This window comes from Pistacia vera, unplaced genomic scaffold (genome assembly GCF_008641045.1).
Source record: "Pistacia vera cultivar Batoury unplaced genomic scaffold, PisVer_v2 Contig527, whole genome shotgun sequence".
In the NCBI taxonomy this organism is placed as follows: Eukaryota; Viridiplantae; Streptophyta; class Magnoliopsida; order Sapindales; family Anacardiaceae; genus Pistacia; species Pistacia vera.
The window spans coordinates 212,082-222,290 of record NW_022196365.1 but is presented as its reverse complement, the minus strand read 5'-3'; positions in this window follow the sequence as shown (position 1 = coordinate 222,290).

Genomic DNA, 10,209 nt, shown 5'->3' with positions numbered 1-10,209 from the left:
CTAATGAGCTTTCCAACGGTATCTTACGGCTCTGTAACTCTTCCTGGATAAAAAGTTATGGCCATCTGAATGGGGCATACTCATTAAGCCCTTTGGGCTTTACGTACGGAGTTATAACGTTCAGCTCGCTCCAGGAATTAATCCGTCAGACATCCTGCATCAATCCAGTCAAGGGGCCCTGAATAAGCTTTTCACAGTATCTTACAGGCCCCGTAATCTTTCCGAATAAACAATTATGGCCGTCTAAATGGGCATGCTCATTAAGCCTTTTGGGCTTTACACACGGAGTTATACGTTCATCCTGCTCTAAGAATTTATCTGTCAGACATCCTACATTAGTACAAGTTGACGGGCCTCTAAATGAGCTTTCCAACGGTATTTTATAGGCCCCGTAACTCTTCCTGGATAAAAAGTTATGGCCGTCTGAATGAGGCATGCTCATTTATGCCCTTTGGGCTTTAATCACGGAATTCTGATGTTCGCCCACTCCAAAATTCATCCGTCAGACTCCTGCATCAGTCCAAGTTGACGAGCTCTTAATGAGCTTTCTGAGGGTATCTTACAGGCCCTGTAACTCTTCCCGGATAAAAAGTTATGACCGTCTGAATGGGGCATGCTCATTTAAGCCCATTGGCTTTGCGCACGGACTTCTGACGTTGCGACCCACTCTATGAATTAGACCGCTGGACATTCTACGTTAGTCTATGTTATTGGCTTCTGACGGGCTCTGAATGAGCATTCCAACGGTATCTTACAGGCCCCGTAACTCTTCCAGTAAAAAGTTATGGCCGTCTGATTGGGGCATGCTCATTTAAGCCTTTGGGCTTTACGCATAGAGTTCTGACGTTCAGCCCACTCCAGGAATTCATCCATTAGACATCCTGCATCAGTCCAAGTTAAGGGGCCTGAATAAGCTCTCCAACGGTATCTACAGGCCTGTACTCTCTTTTGGATAAATAGTTATGACCGTCTGAATGGGGCATTCTTTTTTAGCCATTGGGCTTTTCGCACGGAATTCTGACGTTCTGCCCACTCCAAAAATTCATCCTTCAGACATCATAGAGTCCAAGTTGACAGGCTCTGATGAGTTTTTCAACGGTATCCTATGGGCCCCGTAACTCTTTGGAATAAAAGTTATGGCCATCTTAATGGGGCATGCTCATTTAAGCCCTTTGGCGTTACGCACGGTGTTCTGACCTTCAGCCTGCTCTAGGAATTAATCCGTCTGACATCCTATATTAACCAATCAGGGGCTCTGAATGATCTTTCCAACGGTATCTTACAGGCCCCGTAACTCTTTCGGATAAACAGTATGGCCGTCTGAATGGGGTATGCTCATTTCTCTTTTTGGGTTTTACGCACAGACTTCTGACTTTTGGCCCATTCCATGAATTACTGCTAGACTTCTACGTAAGTCTATGTCAATCGGTTCTAATGAGTTCTCAATGAGCTTTCCAACAGTATCTTACAGGCCCCGTAACCTCTTCCCGGTAAAAAGTTATGCCATCCGAATGGGGCATGCCATTTAAGCCATTTAGGCTTTACGCACGGAGTTTTGACGTTCTGTCCATCCCAGAATTCATCCTCATGTTAGTGTATATTAGTGTATGCCCTAGAAACCATTCGTGTTGTCGGTTTCAGAGCATTTTTCTTGTATCTATATATATCATAAATATAGAAAAAGAGTTCTTCAATTCATATATGTAATTGCTTCCTTTATTCAGTCATACATTTAGATAAAATATGTATATTGTCCAGATATTCATTTATAGGTAATGAATTATCGAAAGGGTTTCCTACGGAAGCAACATAAATTTGGGCAACTATATACACAGTAGGCATACCGGATGCTTCCGAAAGATATCATGAGTTGATATAAGTACGGATGATGATGATAGTCTGTCACTGGGGCATTGGTATGGTTAACGGTTGGTGAACTGTTTTTCGAACTGACCGAATAACGCAAATCACTTGGAAAAGCATTTAGTCAATGATTTATCGTTTGGTTATACAGTGCACATGTGTCCTTTGACCTGAGACATTGTAGTCGGATCCGATATGGATGCGTATGGGTTCATACGGTGTAAAGTATGAGACTAATCATGTTTCTTACAATAAGCCTATTTGGTCATGCGTGTTCATATGCGAAAACGAACGAGTCAAGAGGGATCCATTGACTCGAAATATAGGATCGGGAGTACCGCTGACTCCATCCGGATTCGAGTTCCTAGACGAACTCGATAAGACAGAAAACTGAATCTCTGGCCAGAGTCTATTATTAGTCATACAAAAGTAAGTTTGTGATGACAAGTTTCGGACATATTGATCGATAATTCGGTAGAAATTGAGTTTAAGATTTTGACATTCCATGAATCCATACTCGATTAGATATCTCAATGGGGACTTTACCTGCATGGTACGTATGATCTGAAATGGGTTCAATGAAGTTTTCTTCATTGTGGTTTAGGGACTATGGCACATTGCTAGATGTTTACCATAGTCGTTGGGCCTCCGGACAGGTTTTCGGATTCATCTAGAACCGGCCCACGGCTAATCCACGTTGGACCTACATGGTCACACCATACCTTGAAAGTTAGAGAAGGATGAGAGAGAGAAATGATTATCCGAAGAGGGCTAGCACCTTCGAGGGTAATACGGGATTTCTATGGTAATAGTTACATAGAAACTATTTGTGACATTTTAAGGATTAAAAGGGTCAAGCAATAATTATTATATTTATTATTATATCTTAAAGTGTTAAATTATCTTAAAGTGTTAAGATTAAATCTAAAGTGTTAGTAATGAGATGAACAAAAATAACCTTTTAATAGTTAAAGGGAAAAGGGTAACTTTATGGGTTGTCATTGTAAACTAGTTTAGTTTACATGGCCCTTGAATAATATTGTTATTCAAAGGGTAGCATAATAAATTCATGTGGTCCCTTTATAAATAAGATTTTATTGGGCTTGATGAAAAATAATAATTGCAAAATTGCCCAATAATAAAAAATGCAAAAGGTTGCATTTTTGTTCATAACACATTGTTCACTCAAAGCAAAACCAAAACTCTCTCTAAAAGCCACGACCCTCTAAACCTCTCAAGGTGGTGTTAAAGGTGGAGGTCTCATTACTTTGAGGCTGATCTTCATCAATCCAAAGCAAAGGAGTAGGTATAATCTCTTTTCCAAGCTTTGTTTGAAAACCGGTTTTTAGAATCCATGCTTTCATGCTTTCATTCTCCACTCCACCACTCTTCATGCATGCGATTCTTTCACGTCAGACATTTTCATTAGTCCAAGTCAAGGGGCTCTGAATGAGCTTTCCAACGGTATCTTCACGCCCTAAAACTTTTTCCGGATAAACGTTATGGCTGTCTGAATGGGCATGCTCATTTAAGCCCTTTGGGCTTACACGCACGACTTCTGACGTTTAGCCGCTCAAAAATTCATCCATCAGACATCCTGCATTGTCCGTCGATTGGCTGAATGAGCTTTCCATGGTATCTACACAGGCCCCGTAACGTTTCTCGGATAAAAAGTTATGACCGTCTGAATGAGCCTACTCATTTAAGCCCATTGGGCTTTACGCCGGACTTCCAACGTTTGGCCCCTCCATGAATTAGACTGCCAACATTGTATGCCATGTCTATGTCAATCGACTTCTGACGGGCTCTGAATAAGCTTTCCAACGGGATCTTACAGGCCCGTAACTCTTCCCGGATAAAGATATGGCTGTTTGAATAGGGAATACTCATTTAAGCCCTTTGGGCTTTATGCACGGAGTTCTGACGTTCAGCCCGCTCCAAGAATTCATCTATCAGATGTCTCGCATTAGTTGAAGTCAGGGCTCTCGAATGAGCTTTCCAACGATATCTCTACAGGCCCCGTAACTCTTTCCGGAAAACAGTTATGGCCGTCTGAATGGGGCATCCTTATTTGAGCCCTTGGGCTTTACGCATGGAGTTCTGACGTTCATCCCCACTCCAAGCATTCATCCACAGACATCCTACATTATTCACGTGAAGGGGCTCGAATGATCTTTCCACGGTATCTTACGGGCCCCTAACTCTTCTCGGATAAGCATTATGGTCGTCTGAATGGGGCATCCATTAGCCCTTTAGGCTTTACACGGACTCTTCGTTCAGCCCGCTTGCAGAATTCATCCATTAGACATCTTGCATCATCCAAATCGACGGGCCATGAATGAGCCTTCCAACGATATCTTATAGAACCCGTACTCTCTCCCGGATAAAATTTATGACCGTCTGAATGAGTCATGCTCATTTAAGCCCATTGGGCTTTATGCACGGACTTCTGACATTCGGTCTACTCCATGAATTTGACCGCTAGACATTTTATGTCAGACTATTTCAATTGGCTTCTGACGGGCTCTGAATGAGCATTCTAACAGTATCTTACAGGCCCCGTAACTCTCTCGGATAAAACGTTATGGCCGTCTGAATGGGCATGCTCATTTAAGCCCTTTGGCTTTACGCAGGGAGTTCTACGTTATGCCCGCTCTAGGAATTCATCCGTCAGACATCTTGCATTGTCCACATCAGGGGCTCTGAATGAGCTTTCCAACAACTTACAAGCCTCGTAACTCTTCCCGGATAAACAGTTACGCCGGTGAATGGGACATGCTCATTTAATCTCTTTGGGCTTTACGTACATAATTCTGACGTTCATCCTGCTCCAAGAATTCATTTTTCAACCTTCACATTATTCCAAGTCGATGGGCTCTGAATAAGCTTTCCAACGGATCTTACAGGCCCCGTAACTCTTCCCGGATAAAAAGATATCGTTCGGAATGAGGCATGCTCATTTCAGCCCATTGGCTTTACGCAAGGACTTCTGACGCTCGGCCCACTCCATAAATTAGACCGCTAGACATTCTATGTGTCTAGGTCAACTGGCTTCTTATGGGCTTTAAATGAGCTTTCCAACGGATCTCACAGTCCTCGTAACTCGTCTCGGACAAAAAGTTGGCCGTCTGAATGGGGCATGCTCATTTAAGCCCTTTGGGCTTTACGCATGGAGTTCTAACGCTCAGCCCGCTCCAAGAATTAATCCGTCAAATCCTGCATTCGTCCAAGTTAAGGGATCTGAATGTCTTTCCAACGGCATCTTACGCCCCGTAACTCTTTCCGGATAATAGTATGACCGTTTGAATGGGGCATGCTCATTTAAGCCCTTTGGTTTTACCACAGACTTTTGACGTTTGGTCACTCCATGATTAGACTGCTAGACATTCCACGTAAGTCATGTCAATCTCTTTCTAACAGTTCTGAATGAGCTTTCCAACGGTATCTTATAGGCCCCGTAACTCTTCCCGAATAAAGAGTTAAGACCGTCTGAATGAGGCATGCTCATTTAAGCCCATTGGGCTTTACGCACGGACTTCTTTACGTTCAGCCCACACCATAAATTAACCACTAGACATTCTACGTCAGTCAATGTCAATTGACTTCGGACGGGCTCTAAATGAGCATTCCAACGGTAACTTACCGGCCCCGTAATTCTTCCGGACAAAAAGTTATGGCCGTCTGAATGGGGCATGCTCTTTAAGCCCTTGGGCTTTACGCACGATTTCTACATTCGCCCGCTCTAGCAATTCATTCGTCAGACATCCTGCATTAGTCCAAGTCAAGGCTTAAATGAGCTTTCCAACAGTATGTTACAGGGCCTGTATCTCTTTCGGATAAACAGTTATGCCGCTCTGAATGGCATGCTCTTAAGCCCTTTAGGCTTTACGATGGATTTCTGACGTTCAGCCCCGCTCAAGGAATTCATCCTTTAGACTTCTTGCATTGGTCCAATCGACGCTCTGAATGAGCTTTCCAACAATATCTTACAGGATTCGTAAGTCTTCCCAGATAAAAAGTTATGACCGTCTGAATAGGGCATGCTTATTAAGCCCTATGGGCTTTACGCACGGACTTCTGACGTTCGGCCCACTCCATGAATTAGACCGCCAGAAATTCTACATCAGTCTATGTCAATTTACTTCTGAGGGTTCTGATGAGCATTCCAACGATATCGTACAAGCCTGTAAGTCTTCCAGGATAAAAAGTATGGCCGTCTGAATAGGGCATGCTAATTTAAGCCCTTTGGCTTTACATACAGAGTTCTGTCGTCCAGCCTGCTGCAGGGATTCACTATCAGACATCCTGCATTAGTCCAAGTCAAAGGGCTCTGAATGAGCTTTCCAACGGTACTTACAAGCCCCGTCTCTTTCGATAAACAGTTATGCCGTCTGAATGGCAGCGCATCTTAACCCTTTGGGCTTTACGCACAGAATTCTGACGTTCAGTCATCCTCTCCAGAATTCATTAGTCAACATCCGCATAAGTCCAAGTCGACGGGCTCTGAATGATCTTTCCACGGTATCTTACACGGCACCATAACTGCTCCCGGATAAAAAGTTATGGCCGTCTGAATGGGGCATGCTCTTTAAGCCCTTTGGGCTTTACGCATGGAGTTCTGATGCTCAGCCCGCTCCAGGAAATCATCCTTCAGACATCGTACTAGTCCAAGTGAAGGGGCTCTGAATGAGCTTTCAAACAGTATCTTAAGGCCCTGTAACTCTTTCCGTATACAGTTATGGCCGTCTGAATGGGGCATACCCATTTAAGCCTTTGGGCTTTACACACGGACTCCTGACGTTTAGCCCGCTCCAAGAATTTATCCGTCAGACATCTTGCATTAGTCCTATCGGGCCTCGAATAGCTTTCAACAGTATCTTACGGCTCCGTAACTCTTCCCGGATAAAAAGTTATGACCGTCTGAATGGGGCATCCATTTAAGCCCTTTGGGCTTTATACACGGACTTCTGACGTTCGGCCCACTCCATGAATTAGACCAGTAGACATTCTATGTAGTCTATTCAATTGGCTTCTGACGGGCTTTGAATGAGAGTTCCAACGGTATCTTACAGGCCCCGTAACGTTCCCGGATAAAACGTATGGCCTCTGAATGGACATACTCATTAAGCCCTTTGGGCTTTACGCACGGAGATCTGACGTTTGCCCTCTCAGGAAATCATCTTCAGACATCTTGCATTAGTCCAAGTCAAGGGACTCTGAATGGCATTCCAAGGGTATCTACAGGCAATGTACCTCTTTCCAGATAAACAGTTATGGCCGTCTGAATGGGGCTTCTTATTAAGCCTTTGGGCTATACGCACACTTCTGACGTTCATTCTGTTCCAATAATTCCTCCCTCAGACATCCTGCATCAGTCCAAGTCGACGGCTTTGAATAGCTTTCCAACGGTATCATACAGCCCGTAACTGTTCCCGGATAAGAAGTTATGACCCTCTAAAGGGCATGCTCATTTAAGCCCTTTGGGCTTTATGCACGGACTTCTGACGTTCGGCCCACTCCATGAATTAGACCGCTAGACATTCTTGTTAGTCTATGCCAATTGGCTTTTGACAGGCTCTGAGTGACCATTCCAACGGTATCTTATAGGCCTCATAACTGTTTCCGATAAAATTATGGCCGTCTGAATGGGGCATCTCATTTAAGCCTTTGGGCTTATATCACGGAGTTCTGACATTCAGCCCGCTCCACTGATCATCAGTCAAACATCGGGCATTAGTCTAAGTTAAGGGGCTCTGAATGAGCTTTCCAACGGTATCTTACAGGCCTCGTAATCTTCTCGGATAAAAAGTTATGACCGTCTGAATGGGGCATGCTCATTAAGCCTTTTGGGCTTTACGACGGACTTCTGACTTTCAGCCCATTCCATGAATTCGACCGTTACACATTCTATGTCAATCTAGGTCAATTGGCTTCTTACAAGCTCTGAATGATCATTCCAATGGTATGTTACAGCCTTGTAACTCTTTCCGGATAACAGTTATGGCCGTCTGAATGGGGCATACTCATTTAGGCCCTTTGGGCTTTACGCACAGACTTCTGACGTTCAGCCTGCTCCAAGAATTCATTCGTCAGCCATCTTGTACCAGTCCAGTCAGGGGCTCTGAATGGCTTTCCAACGGTATCTTACAGGCCTCGTAACTCTTCCCGGATAAAATTTATGATCATCTGATGGGGTATGCTCTTTAAGCCTTTTGGGCTTACGGACGAACTTCTGACGTTCGCCCATTCCATGAATTCGACCGTTAGACATTCTATGTCATCTAGGTCAATTGGCTTCTTACGAGCTCTGAATGAGCATTCCAACGGTATGTTACAGGCCTCTAACTCTTCCCGAATAAAACGTTATGGCCGTCTGAAGGGGCATGCTCATTTAAGCACTTTGGCCTTTAGGCACGGAGTTCGGACGTTCATCCCGCTCCAAGAATTCATTCTTTAGACATCAAGCATTAGTCCAAGTCAAGGGGCTCTGAATAAGCTTTCCAACGATTCTTACAGGCCCCTTCTTTCCTGTAAATAGTAATGACCGTCTGATGGGGCATGCTCATTTAAGCCCTTTGGGCTTTACGCATGGATTTCTGACGTTCAGCTAACTCCAAGATTCTCCCTTACACATCCGGCATTAGTCCAGTCGATGGGCTCTAATGATCTTTCCAACGGTATCTTATAGGCCCCGTAACCCTTCCCGATAAAAAGTTTGACCGTCTGAATGAGGCATCGTCTTTTAAGCCCACTGGGCTTTACGCCCGGACTTCTGACATTCACCCACTCCATGAATTAGACCGCTAGACATTCTACATCAGCCTATGTTAATTGACCTCAGACAGGCTCTGAATGAGCATTCCAACGTATCTTACAGGCCCCATAACTCTTCCCGGATAAAAGTTGTGACCATCTAAATGGGGCATGCTCTTTAGTCCTTTGGGCTTTATGCACAGACTTCTGACGTTCGACCCACCCCATGAATTAGATTGCTCGACATTCTACATTAGTCTATGTCAACCGGCTTTAGGAAACTCTAAATGAGCTTTCCAATGGTATCTTACAAGCCCCGTACCTCTTCCAGATAAAAAATTATGACCCTCTGAATGGCGCATGCTCATTTAAGCCCTTTAGGCTTTACCCAAGGTTTCTAACCCCAGTCTCTCCAAAATTCATCCGTCAGACATCCTGCATTAGTCCAGTCAAGGGGGTCTAAATGAACTTTCCAACGGTATCTTACGGCCCCGTAACTCTTTCCGATAAAAGTTATGGCCGTCAATGGGTATGCTCTTTAAGTCCTTTGGGCTTTACGCAAGGAATTTTGATGTTCAGCCCACTCTAGGAATTCATCGGTCAGACATCTTGCATTATTCCAAGTCATGGGCTCTGAATGAGCTTTCCAACGATATCTTTAGGCCCCGTACCTCCCCCGGATAAAAAGTTGAGACTTTTTGAATGAGGCTGCTCATTTAAGCCAATTAGGCTTTACGCACAGACTTCTGATGTTCGGCCCCCCATGAATTAGACCGCCAAACATTCTACATTGGTCTATATCAAAAACATTTGACAGACTCTAAATGAGCTTTCCAACGCATCTTACAGCCTCATAATTCTCCCCGGATAAAGGTTATGGCCGTCTGAATGGGGCATGCTCATTTAACCCTTTGGGCTTTACGCACGGAGTTTTGACATTCAGCCTGCTCCAGAATTCATCAGTCATATATCCGGCATTTTCCACTCAGGGACTCTGAATGAGCTTTCCAACGGCATATTAAAGGCCCCGTAACTCTTCCGGATAAAAGTTATGACCGTCTGAATGGGGCATGCTCTTTAGCCCTTGGGCTTTATGCACGGACTTATGACGTTTGGCCCACTCCATGAATTAGACTGCTAGGCATTCTACATCGTCTATGGCAATTGGCTTTTGACGGCTCTAAATAAGCATTCCAACGTTATCTTACAGGCCCCGCACTCTCGTCGGATAAAATGTTTGCTTCTAATGGGGCATGCTCATTTAAGCCCTTCGGGCTTTATGCATGATTTTAGCGTTCAGTCCACTCTAGGAATTTAACTATCAGACATCTTGCATCATTCCAATCAATGCTTTGAATGAGCTTTCCACGGTATCTTACAGGCCTCGTAACTCTTCCTGGATAAAAAGTTATGGCCGTCTGAATAGGGCATGCTCATTTAAGCCCTTTGGGCATTACACACGGACTTCTGACGTTCGCCGCTCAAAAATTCATCCATCAGAGATCCTACATTACCATATCGACGGACTCTGAATGAGCTTTCCAACGGATCTTACAGGCCCCGTACTCTTCCTGAATTAAAAGTTATGACCGT